The following is a 17,037-nucleotide window of genomic DNA, read 5'->3' as shown; positions in this document are numbered from 1 at the left end:
GGTTCTGTGCGCTGGAGGCCGGGTAATTATGGTAGTAGGGGGCGCCCTGGGTTGCAAAACTCTGGCTCCTCGCACCAGGTCTTGACGTGCCTTCTCCGTGCCTTTTCTGAGGACCAAGGGAGACGTGATTCTCCCCATCCCGTGGTGCCCTTCCAAGCGCCGGAATCCCAAGAACCCAGCCGCCCCCGCTGGTCTCAGTGGGGAAAGGGCGGGCTGCATTCTTGACCCCCTTCCCAAGTCAAAAGCTGGGTAAGAGAGACGAAAAAGAAAGGGCCCTGGTGCGCTGAGTCCAGCAGACCGGGGCGGGAAATCTAGGATGCCTCAAACACCCCGCCTCTGAGAGGCTTTCCGGAGAGCCTCTCAAGACCAGGCCTGACCCCCGGGGAGACATCTCCCGGCTCCCACGCTTCCCTGCTTATGGCTTCGTCACTGAAGATTTTTTAACGTCCTTCATCCCACTCCCAACAACTTAGTGCCCTGGTTGGCAGGGCCCGGGTCTGTTTTTTTCAGTCTCCAGCTTCGGCCTCTCTCACCACTGCCCACTCTCTACCCTCAGGGTCCTCACTGTCTGAGTCTGCCTGAATCAAAGCAAGAACCTCAGAACAGAAAGAAGGGATGCACGGAAGGAAGGTCTGCCCCTCCTCCTCCATTCAGTCATTCAACAAACAGTCCTTTGCTCCTATATGGAGTTCCCAGGCTGGTGGAGAGACCCCAAGACTTTGAGCCCTGGGTAGGAACCGAGTTGGGACAGAAGAGGAAATGAGTGAGGCTATGATGTGGACCACGTTCATTCCAAGGCTAAGCATTTATTAAACCGACGGTCACTAAAGTCCTCCCCCTCCGTCCTAAAGTCCTCCCCCTCCGTCCCCACCAACTTCCCTATACCTCGTCAGAAAATTGGGGCTGGCATAGAAAACTGGCCTGCCAGGGAGAACCTGGGAGATGTTGACTCAGAGCACAGACAGAAGAACAGAGTTGACTTGGCAGGGCTCCGAGCCAGCTTAGCCTCTGGAATCTGAAACTGGGAGCCCCAGGGCTGACGTGCAGGTCACCACTCATACCCTTGGCTGGGCCGGGTGCCAGAATGGCAGATCCCAGCAGCAGTGACAGGCAGATGAGAAGGGCAGGGAAAAAACCTTGGCAAGGGGTGGATCCAGATAGCCACCATCTGCCCTGGCAGCCAGCCTGTTCAGCCCCCAGCCCCTGGCTTCCTACTGAGTGGGGGACACAGCTGTTCCAGAGCACTGTGTCCCTCTCCCTGGCTTCTTGCGCTAAGAAAAATGATCACTTTCCCAACTTCATGGTCTTTTCATGATTCACTGTTCAGGGGCTTCTACCTCCATGCCATGTTTCAGAGGGCATAAAACACACCAAACGCAGGTGTCTTAGAGGCACCTGTAGTGAACAAGTCACAAAACAGTTTGTCCAGGGGCCTGGTGGTGGCCCTGCATTACATCCTAAAAACTGTTCTGTGCAATGTACCTTCTCACCCGGCAATGACATATCACCCTGATCAATTGTTTCTTGAGTACCTGCTGTGTACTGATTACTGTGTTGTATTCATATTTCATAATAGTGGGCAAGACACTTCCCCCTCTCCAAATGTAGGCTATTCTGGTCAAAGCAAATGGCATTAGAAAGGTGACACCTGGGCTGGAATCTCATCAGAAAGGGAAGCAGTGAAACTGACTTTTTTTTTTTTTTTTTTAATTTTTAACCTGTCTGTGGGCAATTGAATAAACTCCCTGCCTTTGGGAGATTTCAGTCTGGAGCAGGACATAGTCTCATGAACAGTGTTTTTCCATCTGTATCTCTATGACCTAGGTTACTGGAGGCCCTAGACTTCTCTACCAGTCTTCAAGCACTGGGCTTCTGATGGGTTGTACAGGAGGAATTCATAATAAAAATAGCAGTGAACACCTCCTCTGCACTTAACATATGCCAGGGATTGTTCTAAAGGGATTACATATTCACTTAATCCCAGTAACAACCCCAAATGAAGTAGGTACTGTTATTCTATTTTATAGATGAGAACACAGTGAAAGAGAGGTTAAGTCCTTGTCCAAGTTCTCACAGTTATCTAGAGAGAGCTAGGGTTTGAGGCCAGGCTGCCCTGACTCAGAGCTGCGTTCTTAGCAGCCATGCTATACCTCCTTTTCCCATCATGGCCCTGCGATCCTGCCTCCTGATCGTCATGCCTTTGTATAGCTCCTCTCCATCATGTAACTGAGAGGATGTTGTTGAAATGGTGGTGGGTGTGACTTCTGAGGTTAGACCATAAAAAAAATGTGGCTTCTGCCTTTTTCTTGATTAGCTCACTTTGAGTGAGAAGCCAGCTTCCATGCTGTGAGGACACTCAAGCAGCCCTTTGGAGAGATCCACCCAGCAACCAACATCAGCTTGTCAGCCACACAAGGGAGCGATTGTAGAAGCAGATCCTCCAGGCCCAGTCAAGCTTTCAGATGATGTAACCCCAGCTGGCGTCTGTTCGCAGCCTCATGAGACTCCGAGCTCACCCAGCTAAGCCGCTCCCAAGCTCCTGATCCATAGAAACTATGAAATAATAAATGTGTATTGTTGTTTTAAGCCACTTGTTATACAGCTAATACAATAGCTAACACTTAAATAATGCCCACCCTGTGCCTGGCATTATTTTAAGTATTTCACACGTGTACATTCACTTATTATATCCTATGAGGTCGGCACACTACTGTTTTTTGGTTTTGTTTTTTAATTAAGTATAGTTGATTTACAATGTTGTGTTAGTCTGATGTATAGCATGGTGATTCAGTTACACACACACACACACACACACACACACTACACACACATATATATTCTTTTTCACTATAGGTTACCGCAAGTTATTGAATATAGTTCCCCATGCTATACAGTAGGACCTTGTTAGTTATCTGTTTTATATATAGTAGTTTGTATCTGCAAATCTGAAACTCCTAATTTGTCCCTCCCTCCCTTTCCCCATGGTAACCATAAATTTGTTTTCTATGTCTGTGAGTCTGTTTCTGTTTTGTAAATAAGTTCATTGGTGTCATTTTTAAAGATTCCACATATAAGTGATATCATAGGGTATTTGTCTTTCTCTTTCCAGCTTACATCACTTAGTATGATAATCTCTAGGTCCATCCATGTTGCAGCAAATGGCATTATTTCATTCTTCTTTATGGCTGAGTAGTATTCCATTGACAATACATATACCACATCTTCTTTATCCATCTGTTGATGGACATTTAGGTTGTTTCCATGTCTTGGCCATTGTGAATACTACTGCTATGAACATTGAGGTGCATATATCTTTTCAAATTAGAGTTCCCTCTGGATATATGCGCAGGAGTGGGATTGCTGGATCATATGATGTCTGTTTGTTTTGTTTTGTTTTGTTTTGTTTTTTGAGTGAAGGTAGATTTATTCAGAGAGATACATTGAAAGGCAAGAGAGAGGCCATGAGGTGTGGGGGTTGGGTACTCAGATTAGAAGTAGGTACACACTCCATAGACAGAGTGCAGGCCGTCTCAGAAGAGGAAGAGGGGCGACCACGAGGTGCCCTATTGCTGGTTTTTATGGGCTTGGTGGCTTCATATGCTAATAATAAGAAGGACCAGTCTAAGGGGAAGGGGCTGGGATTCCCAGGAAGTTGGCCATTTCCCACTCTTTGACCTTTTGTGGCTAGCCTTGGGACTGCCATGGTGCCTGTGGGCATGTTATTCACCGTGTTAATATATTACAATGGGAGAATAATGAAGCTCAAGGTCTACTAGAAGTTAAATCTCTCATCATCCTGAGACTCAAGACCTACTGGGGGTTGAGTCTTTCACCATTTTGATATTAATTGCTGTGGCATTCCTTGAATGGCTGTGCCCTGCCCTCTTCCATCCTGTCTCATTCCCCTCTCAGAGATTTTACTCCCATAATCTTATGGGGTTGCAGAGGGGCGAAGGTCCGTCTTCTGAAACTGCTACCAGGCTGAGTAGAGGCGTTGACCCTGCCTATCAGGCAGTAAAAATCTCTGAATGCCTAATCTAGGGGCCTCAGAGGCAGGACAGCCTTTTGTTTTTGCATCCAAGGGCTGAGGGTGTGGGCTGGATATGATGTCTATTTGTAATTTTTTGAGGAATCTCTATACTGTTTTCCATAGTGGCTGCACCAAATTACATTCCCACCAACAGTGTAGGAAGGTTCCCTTTTCTCCACACCCACTTCAACATTTATCATTTGTGGACTTTTAAATGATGGCCATTCTGACTGGTGTGAGGTGATACCTCATTGTAGTTTTGATTTGCATTTTCTGATAATTAGCGTTTTGACCATCTTTTCACGTGCCTATTGGCCATCTGTATATCTTCATTGGAGAAATGTCTGTTTAGGTCTTCTGCCCATTTTTTCAATTGGGTTGTTTGGGTTTTTTTTTGTTATTGAGTTGTGTGAGCTGTTTGTATATTCTGGAAATTAAGCTTTTCCATCACATTGTTTGCAAATATTTTCTCCCATTCTGTATGTTGTCTTTTGGTTTTATTTATAGTTTGCTTTGCTGGCACAATACTATTTTAATCTCTACTTTAAAGAAGGGGAAACTGAGGCACAGGGAGGTCACATGGTCTGAGAGAGGAGGTGTGGGAGAATAAAGTTTCCCGGGAAGACTAGGACTACTGTTAAGCGTAAACCTGCCCAACAATGTTCTATTTTGAATTCTGGCAGGATTTGACGTTGAGTGCAGCTAATGCTCCCATGAGTCACATTCCTGTCCTCAAATTTGCATAGAAGCCAAGCCGCCTCTGCCAGCTGTCTTCTCCCACCCACCCCTTCCCTCACCCATGTTTTAGGCACAGACCTGCACGATCCTACACTGGCCCCACCTGAAGATATGCTTGGTTTGGTCTGCCCGGAAATTTGAATATCAGGAGGTTTCTAATGAAAATCTAGAATTTTGGCTTCTATTGCAAAATTAGAAGGTCCAGCAGGAGTGGTCTACGGTCCTGTTTGTTTGCGATAGGCTAGAGCTGAGGGGAACTGCTCCCCCCTTTTGGCCAAGGCAAGCCCTCCCATCCCATCACTGTTGTGTGACACAGTCCCTTCCATGCTCTGTCTTGTGCAGATCCCTGAAGCCTCTGGTCACTGCCTTTGGGCTGGTGTTTTTCTGTTGCCAGTCTCAGATCAGGTTAAGTGGGGCCTCTGTTTTGGCACTGCACCCTATAGGGCGAACCCCTCCACCAGGCAAGGGGTTGTAAGAGCAATGGATGTATTTACTGGAGCCCACAGACTCCCTTCTAGATCACTGAGTTTCCACTTGGGGTGGTGAAAAAGTTCTGGAACTAGGTAGAAATTGTGTAACATTGTGTGTGCACTTGATGGCACTGAACTGTATACTTTAACATCGTTATAATTGTCCATTTTCTGTTATGTGTATTTTACCACAATTTAAAAAAATCTAATCTAAAAAACAAATCTTGGTAAAACAAAAAAGAAATAGTAAATTTGAACCTGGTCTTCCATATTGTTTTGAAGGTCTATTTAGGGAAGTGGGAGGTTAGAACATATTTTATTATTTAACAGGGGTTAGTGTATCAGTTTTTCCATTGCTGTGTAACAGACATTCCCCAAACTTAGTGGCTCAAAACCATATCCAGTGGACTCAGGTGAGCAGTTCTTTTCCCTCATGACCCTCCCTCACATACGGAAAGAAAAATATATATTCATATATATTTCTATGTATCATGTATATCCATATATAGTTCTATGTATGTATGTATGTACCTATGTATCTATCTATCTATCTATTCATTCTCTCTATATATGAAGAAAGCCACATTTATATACAGGGAGACACATATATACATATAATATGTATATGTATCTATTACATGCATGCATGTATATAATGCACACATATGTGTGTATATGTACATATATATAAAACTCACATAGAAAAAAGATAATACACACACACACTTTTTTTTTTGAACCATTTGAGGGTATGTTGCAGACATGATTAGTGCCTTTGACTACGAACAAGGACACTCACTTACATAACTGTAGCACAGTTAGCAACTTACAGGAGTTTGACCCTGACAAGGTGCTTTATCTAATCAGCAGTCCAAATTCCGATTTCATCAATCATGCCCCTTGTGACCTTTGCAGCTCTGTTTTCCCTCTGAGGTCCCATCCAGGGTCACACAGTGCCTTTCGTTTTGTGTCTCTTTAGTCTGCTTTGTCCTTTGCAACATTGACATTTTTGAAGTGCACACTTTAGAGAGAATATTTGAAGTGCACACATTAGGGAGAACATTCGGCACTTTGCCTTTGTCTGATGCTCCTTTCTGATGATGCAGTTTTTGGCAGTGATATTGTATCCTCCCTTCAGTGTATTGGGAGGCATGTGATGGGTGTTTGCCCCATATTATTACTGTTAATTGTGATTTTTGATATTTATTCTTTCCCTGAGATACATTTGACATATAACATGATATTAGTTTCAGGGGTACATTGTAATGATTCACCATATATATATAGCCAAGTGATAACCACAATAAGTTGAGTTAACATCCATCATGATACAGAATTACAGAATTTTTTTGCTTATGATGAGAGCTTTTAAGATTTACTTTCTTTTTGGAGGGGAAGAGAGATTAGATTTATTTATTTACTTAATGTTTTAAATAGAGATGCTGGGGATTGAACCTAGGACCTCATGCATGCTAAGCATACCGTCTACCACTGAGCTATACCCTCCCTCAAGATTTATTCTCTGAGCAACTTTCAAATATGTAATACCATATTATTAACTGTGGTCGCCGTTCTCTACGTTACATTCCTAGGACTTAGTTATTTTTTTTTAACCGGAAGTTTGTACCTTTTGACCTAATTGTGATTATTTTCACTGCTTGCCTTTAATACTGGATGGTCACTGCTATAATGGGGGAAGCACAGGAACCTAAAAAGGCCAGAGAAGGGACCAGTTCCAGTAAGCAAGGCTTTCTGGGCAGAGCCCCCGAGGCTGAGGGATAATAAGACTATCCAGACAAACAGGGTAGGGAACTGGTGACCCAGATTGAGGAAGAGCATGAAAAACTCACCATCGCCTGGGACCTGTGCCCGATTCTTCCCAGACGATCCCAGAGGGATTTGGGGGCTATGAATGTGGACACCCCAAGAGAGGCTGCTGGGCCTCTGGTCAGGGAACGGCCCCCACCACCCCCGGCCACTACCCAAGCTTTTTCCTGTCAGCCTCTAGTCACTTCCAGGTCTCCAGGAAAGGTCAGCTTTAGGGCAGGAGCCTCAGAGGCTCAGGGCCGAAAGGATGACTCAGATTCTGGGCTGGGGCTCCAGAAGGGAATGGAGTGGCCTCTGCCCAAGATGATCTCCCCAGCTCCACCTAGCCTGGGATCCTGCGTGTGTGTGAACCTGCAGCCTTTGTTCCCCAGGACAAACAGCCCTGAATTCACTCAGGAGAGAATAATAACCAGAAAAGTGCACCTTAATTTAGCACTCACCTGTACCCCATCGGGCACTTGCAGAGTCCATCTTCTGTCCCCCTCAAATCAGCCCTGCAAAGGAAAGCACTCCTTTCTCTTTTGGACTGATGGGCAAACAGAGGTTCTGAGATGTTCAGACATTTGGCCATAGTCACACAGCTTGGAAAAGCCAAGATTTGAACCTAATTCTCTCTAGTTGCAAACCACTGAATTTTTAAAAAATTTTCTTTTTTGGGTAAGTTACAGGTTTGTTTGTTTTTTTTCCCCATGGGGGTTATAATCAGGTTTATTTAGTATTTATTTATTCTTACAGGAGGTACTAGGGATTGAACTCAGAACCTCGTACATGCTAAGCATGTGGTCTACCACTTGAGCTATACCCTCCCACCCCTTTTTTTAAATTGAAGTATAGTTAGTTACAAGGTGTCAATTTTGGCTGTACAGCATAATGTCCCAGTCATACATATACACATATATTCGTTTTCATATTCTTTTTCATTAAGTTATTACAAGATATTGAATATAGTTCCCTGTGTTATACAGAAGTTCATTTTTAAAAATCTATTTTTACATATAGTAGTTAATATTTGCAAATCTCAAACTCCCAAATTTATCCCTTCCTACCCACTTTTCCCCCAGTAACCATAAGATTGTTTACTGTGTCTGCTAGTCTGTTTCTGTTTTGTAGATGAGATCATTAGTGTCTTCTTTTTCATTTTTTTAGATTCCACACATGAATGATATGTTTTTTTTTTTATTTCTCTTTCTGGCTTACTTCACTGAGAATGACGATCTCCAGGTCCATCCATGTTACTGCAAATGGCACTATTTTATTCTTTTTATGGCTGAGTACTATTCCATTGTGTATATATACTGCAACTTACTTATCCAGTCATCTTTTGATGGACATTTTGGTTGCTTCTGTGTCTTGGTTGTTGTAAATACTGCTGCTGTGAACATTGGGGTGCATGTATCTTTTCAAATTAAGAGTCCGCTCTGGATATATGCCCAGGGATGGAATTGCTGGATCATATGGTAACTCTATGTTTAGTTTTTTGAAGAATCTCCATACTGTTCTCCACAATGGCTGCACCAAACTACATTCCCATCAGCAGTGTAGAAGGGTTTCCTTTCCTCCACACCCCCTCCTGCATTTATTGTTTGTAGACTTTTAAATGATGGTCATTCTGACTGGTGTGAGGTGATACCTCATTGTAGTTTTGATTGGGCAGTGCATTTGCACTGTGCCAAAACCATAAGTCAAAAAACCTCAAGAAGTCTCCCTTCCCTAATAGTGTGTCCACATAAAACTTTGTGTAAGAATGTTTATCCAGGTTTACTCATAATCACTTTTGAGGTTTTTCTGGTATGTCTGAACATTTTCCTTTTTTTTTCTTCGTGGGACTATGAGTGATTTCTTTTTCATTTAATTTTTTAAATTGAAGAATAATTGATTTACAATGTTGCATTAATTTCTGGTGTATAGCATAGTGACTCATTTATACATATATATTTGTTTTCATCTTTTTCATTATAGGTCATTACAAGGTATTGAATATAGCTCAATATACTGTTGCAGTAGAACATTTTTTTTTTATCTTAAACATTTTCCTTTTAAAAATTGTTATGGACTGAATGTGTTTGCCTAAAATTCACATATTGAAGCCCTACCCCCTAATATGATGGTATTTGGGGACGGGGCTTTTGGGAGGTGATTAGGTCATGAGGGTGGGGCCCCCATGATGGGATTGGTGCCCCTATAAAAAGAGACAGGGGAGAGGACTTTCTCTCTCACAGCACCGTGTGAGGACACGGCAACAAGGTGGCCACGTGCAAACCAGGAAGAGAGTTCACCCTGGGAATTGAATCTACGAGTACTTTGGTCTTGGACTTCCCAGAACCATGAGAAATGTATTTCCGTGGTTTAAGCCACTCCGGCTATGGTATTTCATTATAGCAGCCCAGGATGACTCATCAAAAAATGGTGGGGAAAAAAAATTTAGCAGCCTATTGGAGTATAACTGAAGTACCATAATCTGCACAAAGTTCAGGTACACAATCTAATCAACTTTGACATATGTATACACCTGTGAAACTTTCACCATAATCAAGGTAATGGAACTGTCTATCACACCCCAAAGCTCCCTGTGCCTCTTAGGAACCTCTCCCACTGGCTCCTCCCACCTTTCCCATGTGAGCGTGCCCTGCTTTCTGTCACTGCAGATGAGTTTGCAGTTTCTAGAATCTTATGTAAATGGAATCACATAGAATGTACTCCTTTTCTTTTTGTCTGCTTTTTTCACTCAGCATAATTATTTTGAGATTCATCTCTGTTGGAGTGTGTATCAATAGTCTATTTATTTATTTAGGTTTTTTTTAGTGTTTTTTGCTAGGGGAGGTAATTAAGTTTATTTATTAAAAAAAATTTTTTTTTTTAATGGAGGTACTGGGGATTGAACCCAGGACTTAACTGCATGCTAAGCATGCACTTTACCACTTGAGCTATACCCTCCCCACTTAATTCTTATTTTTTATTGAAGTGTAGTTGATTTACAATGTTAGTTTCAGGTGTACAGCAAAACAATTCAGTTATACACATACATACATTTTTTTCATTTTCTTTTCCGTTTACAGCACATTACAAGAAACTGAAGACAGTTTCCTGTGCTATACAGTAGGCCCTTGTTGTTTACCTGTTTTATATATTGCAGTGTGTATCTGTTAATCCCAAACTCCTAATCCATCCTTCCCCCCATTTCCCTCTGGTAACCACAGTTTGTTTTCTATGTTCGTGAGTCTATTTTCGGTTTGTAAATAAAACTTGTATCTCTTTATTTAGATTCCACATATAAGTGATATCATATGATATTTGTCTTTCTCTGTCTGGCTTACTTCACTTAGTATGATGGTCTCTAGGTCCATCCATGTTGCTGCAAATGGCATTATTTCATTCTTTGTTTATGGCTGAGTAATATTCCATTGTGTATATATGCCACATCTTTATCCAGTCATCTGTCGATGGACATTTAGGTTGTTTCCGTGTTTTGGCTATTGTAAATAGTGCTGCTGTGAGCATTGGTGTGAATGTGTTTTTTCAAATTAGAGTTTTCTCCAGACATACCCATTTCTGTATCCATTCATCTGTTGAAAGACATTTAGGTTGTTTCCAGTCTTTGTTTGTTGCAAATAAAGCTACTGTGGCCATTCACATACAAGGTTTTGATGGAATAATGCTTTCATTTCTCTGGGGGAAATTTATTTTAACTTAAAAATTTAATTTCAGTCTCCCTAGTGTGCCTGTCCCCCATCTGCCCAGATACACACCCACAATCACTGTCAATTTTTTATGATCAGTCATTCTTGCATTTATTTATGTAAATATAAGCAATATTCCCTGCTATCTTTACACAGAAGATAGTGTATCGCATGCACTGTTTTGCAACTTTTTTCACTTGACACAGATCTCAGAGCTTTTTTTTTTTTTAAGTCTTTTTTTTTTTTTTCGGTGAGGGAGATAATTTGGTTATTTATTTATTTATTCTTAGAGGAGGTACTGGGGATTGAACCCAGGACCTCATGCACGCTTCTACCACTTGAGCTATACCCTCCTCCCCAGAGCTTTTTTTTTAAAGTAGATTTTCTTTTTTTAAAAATTTTTATTTTTTATACATGATCGTTTTAAGCTGCTGATCTCTTAATTTCAAATGCATCTTAGATACCTTGCATTTGTACTCTCCTCCCGTCAGGGTTTTGATATCACATTTTACATCTAATTGTTTTGTGTATCCTTGTCGTCATTTTCTTGTCTTTTGCCTTTTCTTTCCTACCTAGAGAAGTTCCTTTAGCATTTGTTGTAAAGCTGATTTAGTGGTGCTGAATCCTTATAGCTTTTGCTTCTCTGTGAAGCTTTTTTAAAAAAATAATTAATGAAATGATCTTTAATTTTTTTATTGGAGGGGGAGGCAACTAGGTTAGTTTGTTTGATGGAGGTCCTGGGGATTGAACCCAGGACCCCATGCATGCCAAGCAAGCCCTCTACCGCGGAGCTCTACCCTCCCCCCGGTCAAGTATTTTTGGTTGTGGGTTTTTCCATTTCATCACTAAGTATATTGTGCCACTCCCTTCTGGCCTGCAGAGTTTCTGCTGAAAACTCCACTGATAATCTATGGGAGTTCCCTTGTATTTTTTTTTTAATTGAAGTATAGTCAGTTTACAATGTTGCATCAATTTCTGGTGTAGCGCGTAATGTTTCAGTCATACATATACAGACATATATTCGTTTTCATATTCTTTTTTCATCATAGGTTACTACAAGATATTAAATATAGTTCCCTGTGCTCTACAGTAGGACCTTGCTGTATACCTTATATGTTATTTGTTGCTTTTCTCTTGCTGCTTTTAATATTTTCTCCTTATCTTTAGATCTCAGAGCTCTTATCAGCCTATAGAAGCATCCTCATTTTTTATTAAGCTGCACAGTATTCCATTCATGTTTGTACTATAATTTGTTTAACCAGATGCCTATTAGGGGGCTGAGTTGGCCCTAATCTTTTGCTATTACAAACCATACAGCAATGAATAACCTTGCAGGCTGTCGTTTTGTACCTGCACAATTATACCCGTAGAATGAATTTCCCCAAGTGGAATTACTGGCTCAAAGTGGGTATATATTTGCAATTTTGATGGATTTTACCAAATTTCTCTCCATGGAGTTGAGCCAATAGACACTGGCACCCACAATGTATGAGAACACATTACCCCTCAGCATTGCCAATAAATTATCTTATTAAATTTCTGGATTTTTGCCAATCCAATCAGTGGAAAATGGCACCCCCACAGTTTACATTTTCACCTGTCCTAGTAACAGATTATCTTTTCAGATGCTTAATAGTCATTTGTATTTCCTTTGCCCTATTTTAAACTTTTTTATTGAAGTGTAGTTGACTTACAATGTTAGTTTCAGGTGTACAGCAAAATTATTCAGTTAAATACATACATACATATATATTTTTTTCTCTTTTCAGATTCTTTTCCATTCTATGTTATTATATGATACTGAGTATAGTTCCCTGTGCTATACAGTAGGTCCTTGTTGTTTAGCTATTTTATGTATAGTAATGTGTGTCTGTTAATCCCCAACCCCTAATTTATCCCTCCCCACCCTTTCCCCTTTGGTACCCATAGTTTGTTTTCTATGTCTGTGGGTCTGTTTTTGGTTTATAAATAGAATTTGTATCATTTTTTTAGATTCCACATATAAATGATATCATATGGCATTTGTCTTTTTCTGTCTGATTTACTTCACTCAATACGATCATCGGTAGGTCCATCCATGTTGCTGCAAATGGCATATTTCATTCTTTTTTATGGCTGAGTAATAGTCCATTGTGTGTGTGTGTGTGTGTGTGTGTGTGTGTGTCTTCTCTTTGGCCCTATTTTTTGGAAATTCTTTTGTTGTTCTGTTATTGATTTCTAGAAGCACTTTATTAGGCAGATTGAGTCTTTGAGATATGAATTGCAAACTTTTTTTTTTGCCTTGTCCTTTGTCTCTGACTTGGCTTTAAATATTTTTACTGTTCAGAAATTTTATGAGTGCATGAGAAAAAGCAATCTTATCAATTTTTAAAAATGTCTTCCTGGGGCAATGGGTGAGCTCAGTGGTACAGTGCACTATTAGCATGCACGAGGTCCTGGATTCAACCCCCAGTATCTCCATTAAAAAATAAATAAATAAATAAAAATAAAATATTTTAAAAAATGTCTTCAAGGTTTTAAGGCACCAAAAATCCTTCCACATTAAAAGCTAAGATTCTCCTTTTTTTCCCTTGCAGAACATTTATGTTTTATGTTCATGCTTGGTTATTTGATTCAACTTTTAACATCTTAATGGACCAGTTGCATCATTTCCCTAACTAATGATTTATTGTAACAGTGACTGACGTTCTGGAAACAACCTAAATGTTCCAACATTAGGGAACAGCCATCGAGTGCAACACACTTTCAAGTTGCAAACTATTTCAAGGAAGTACTTAGTGACCTGGGGAAAGTATCAGGGTGTGTTAAATGACAAACTTGAACTGTCTCCAGTAGCATTCCAATGTTTCTTTTTAAACTTGTTTATGAGAAAACAAGCTGGCGAGAAACACAGAAATGGGCTCATAATCCCAGGCAGGGCTTCTGTGGACACATTCGTCTGTTCATTAAGATACTGGTTGATGCTCATATCACAAAAGAGAGACAGCCATGTCTCTTTTACCGGCAGTGCCTGTCACCACCGGTGACATTACCTTCCCGAAAAATCACACTTGAATCTGCAAAAATCTCTAGAATATACAAAATCCAAAATAGTACTAATGAGTCACCTGTGGCTGTCAAGCATTTGAAAACTGGCCACTCCAAGTTGACATGTCCCTAAATGTAAACAACACACCAGATTTGGAAGACTTGGTTAAAAAAAAAAAGAGTGTAAAATAGCTAAGTTTTTAATATTCATTGCATGTTGAAATATGTAAATTTTGGATATGTTGGGTTAAATTTAAACGATTCAAATATTTTATTTTATTTTTTGAAATGGAAGTACTGGGGATCGAACCCAGGACCTCATGCATGCTAAGCATGCGCTCTACCACTGAGCTGTGCCCTCCCTCCAAACGATTAAAATAAATGTCATCTCCTTTGTTTTAGTTTTTAAAGTGGCTAGTAGAAAAATTTAAATTACAGATGTGATTTGTATTTGTGGCTCACATTATATTTTTATTAGATAGCATGGGTCTAGATCTAGGCAGTAATTTTTACAAAATTCAGATGACAGGGGAGCATCTTCAATGACATCACAGGGGTACAGTCAGCTAGATCCAAACTGTGAGAGATGCTAGAGGACAAATTTTTTTTTTTAATAAATAAATTACAACAACAACAACAAAAAGATGGTGAGAGAATTTTTAAATAAAAGAGATTTTAAAATATTTCAACCAAATGCAGCCAAATGGATATTTGGGGCTCCTGATTCAAACCATCTCTAAAATAATAAAACAAAAGATAACAAAACAAATAATAATGTTTATGAGACAATTACAGATTTGAACACGTATTGGACATTTGATGATATTAAGTTTTTAAAGTGCTATTATGACTTTTTTTAAAATTTGCAGATGAGTTTATTCAGGAGCCCATGGGAAAAATTTTTGAGAGAAATTAAAGACTGAGATAAATGAAGTGATATCCTATGTTCATGGATTAGAAGGCCTGACATTGTAAAAATGACAGTTCTTTCTAAAGTTATTTGTAGATTTAGTGCAATCCCAATAAAAATTTTCATACTTTTCTATAAATTAAAAAACTGATACTAACATTTATATGGAAATGCAGAGTTAAGCAAAGCCAAGGCACTCTTCTTTTTTCAATTAAAGTATAGTTGATGTACAATATTATATAGGTTACAGATGTACAATTTAGTGATTCACAGTTTTTAAAGGTTATATTTCATTTATAGTTATTATAAAATATTGGCTATATTCCCTGTGTTGTGCAGTATATCCTTGTAACTTATTTCATCATAATGGTTTGTATCTCTTAATCTCCAATTCCCTGTATTGCCCCTCCCTCCGTCCCTCTCCCAAATGAAAACACTAGTTTGTTCTTTATATCTGTGAGTTGTTATATTCACTAGTTTGTTGCGTTCTTTAGGTTCCCCATGTAAGTGGTATCATATGGTATTTGTCTTTCTCTGTCTGACTTATTTCACTTAGCATTAATACCCTCCAAGCCCATCCATTATTGTTGCAAATGGCAAAATTTCGTTCTTTTTTTATGGCTGAGATATTATGAGCATTTTTTTTTAAAGAAATGGTCCTTATCTCTTAGAATGCATACTCAAATATTTATAGATGATGGAGCATCTGGGATTTGCTTCAGAATAATCCAGCTGGGGAGGAAGTGGGAGCCCAGGAGGAGGTGAAACAAGGTTGAGACGATAATTGGTGTTCAGGTTATACAAACTGCTTTTTTTTTTCACTGTGGGAAAACATACATCATATAAAATTCACCATCTTTACTACTTTTAAGTCTATAGTTTAGTAGCATTAAGTACACTTCTCTACTTTTTTGGTTTAAAATTCTCCAAAATGAAAGGTTAAAACACAATCTTTGAAGAAGCAAATGGAGATCCAAGTAAACTATGTTGGTAGATTTCGCTTTTCTTTAAACTGAAGTATCGTTGATTTACGGTGTTGTGTTAGGTTCTTGTGCACAGTACAGCGGGAGATCCAGTACTGATGGTCTGCCGCAGCGATTTCTAGTTCTCTCTTAGTTTCTTAATTTTCTGTGATGAATATGTTAATTTTTAAACATGATTTTTGCAACAGTAAGAAAAAGCTAGAAATGGCTTTCTTTTCTTTCTTTTTTTGTCGCAGAAGGAAAATTCCTTCTCAAGTAATACGCTGACAAGCGCCATACCCCGGGATTTGGCCGGAGAGGCGCGCCTCCTGGTGGCGAATCGGAGAGCGGCTCGTGCGCGTCCCTTGCCGCTGTCCCGGGCTCCACGGAGGGAAGGGAAGAGCTTCTGGCTGCTGAGAGTTCCCTGTGCGCTACTCCTGAGGCCAGAGGGGCACTGGAGGTGGCCTTGAGGTCCCATCCTATAGGCTGAGGGATTCAAAGGAGGAGCCAAAGATGAGTAGCAACTTTCCTCCTCCTCCCCCCACTTCCTCCTCCTTTTAAGCCATCACATTTATTTGACAGCAATTCAGTCATTTGTCAATGAATTGAGGACCGATTGTGTGCCAGGTCCCGTTCAAAGCACTGGACAAAGGCCCTTGCCCTAATGGAGGTCGCATAGTGACTGTGTGAGAGAAATCCAGTAAACAAATAAAGAAAATACATAGCATGTTACATGGTGATCAGTACTAAGCAGAAAAATAAATCCAAGAAGGGGAGACAGGAGATAGGAGGAGTCCTGGCAGTTTGTAAATAGAGTGGTCAGGAACCGTCTCATTGAGAAGAGGATGTATGAGTAGTGATATGAAGGAGGTGAAGAGGTAAGTCTGGTAGGTATCTGGAAAAAGAACATTCTCGGAAAAGGGAATAGTCAGTACAAAGGTCCTGAGGTTCCCAAGGCAGGACTATTCCTGATGTGTTTGAGGAAGAAGGCCGGCGTGGGGGCAGGGAAGAGAGAGAAAGGGGAAAAGAAAAGAGAATAGTACCCAAATGTGTTAATAGGTTAGCATTTGGTGGATTTGGGTAAGGAAGACACACACACACAAATATAGGTGTGTGTATATATATATATATATATATATATATATATACACACTTTTTTTCTGAATCTTTTGAGAATCAGTCATAGACCTGAATCCTTTTTATTTCTAAATACTTCAATTTGTGTTTCAAAAAAAAAAAAAAAAGATGTTCTCTTACAGAGAGACATCTCTACTTTGTTAACTCAGAGGCTGAATAGCTCTTTGCTGCAGAGGGCTAGCCTGTGTACTGTAGGATTTTTAGCATCCCTGACCTCCAACCACTAAATGTCAGTAGCACACACACCCTTGGTTGTGAT

General features: G+C 40.2%; 1 long non-coding RNA gene across 3 annotated transcripts in view; it reads left to right on the top strand.

The window, feature by feature from the left end:
* The window catches only part of LOC116148400 (uncharacterized), a 28,616-nt gene extending 11,881 nt beyond the window's left edge, over positions 1–16,735 (top strand). Inside the window, exon 3 of one of the 3 annotated variants that reach the window (XR_010378067.1) lies at positions 15,899–16,735. This is a non-coding gene — a long non-coding RNA (uncharacterized LOC116148400). Of the gene's footprint in view, positions 1–556; positions 777–2,314; positions 2,587–15,898 lie in introns of those variants that run through there. The other 2 variants (XR_010378068.1, XR_010378069.1) reach the window with 2 other exon arrangements.
* The last annotated feature ends 302 nt before the right edge of the window (positions 16,736–17,037 follow it).

The sequence above is a fragment of the Camelus dromedarius genome, chromosome 27, assembly GCF_036321535.1.
Source record: "Camelus dromedarius isolate mCamDro1 chromosome 27, mCamDro1.pat, whole genome shotgun sequence".
In the NCBI taxonomy this organism is placed as follows: domain Eukaryota; kingdom Metazoa; phylum Chordata; class Mammalia; order Artiodactyla; family Camelidae; genus Camelus; species Camelus dromedarius.
Note: the sequence above shows the minus strand (reverse complement) of the source record. Positions and strands in the feature narration are given on the sequence as shown.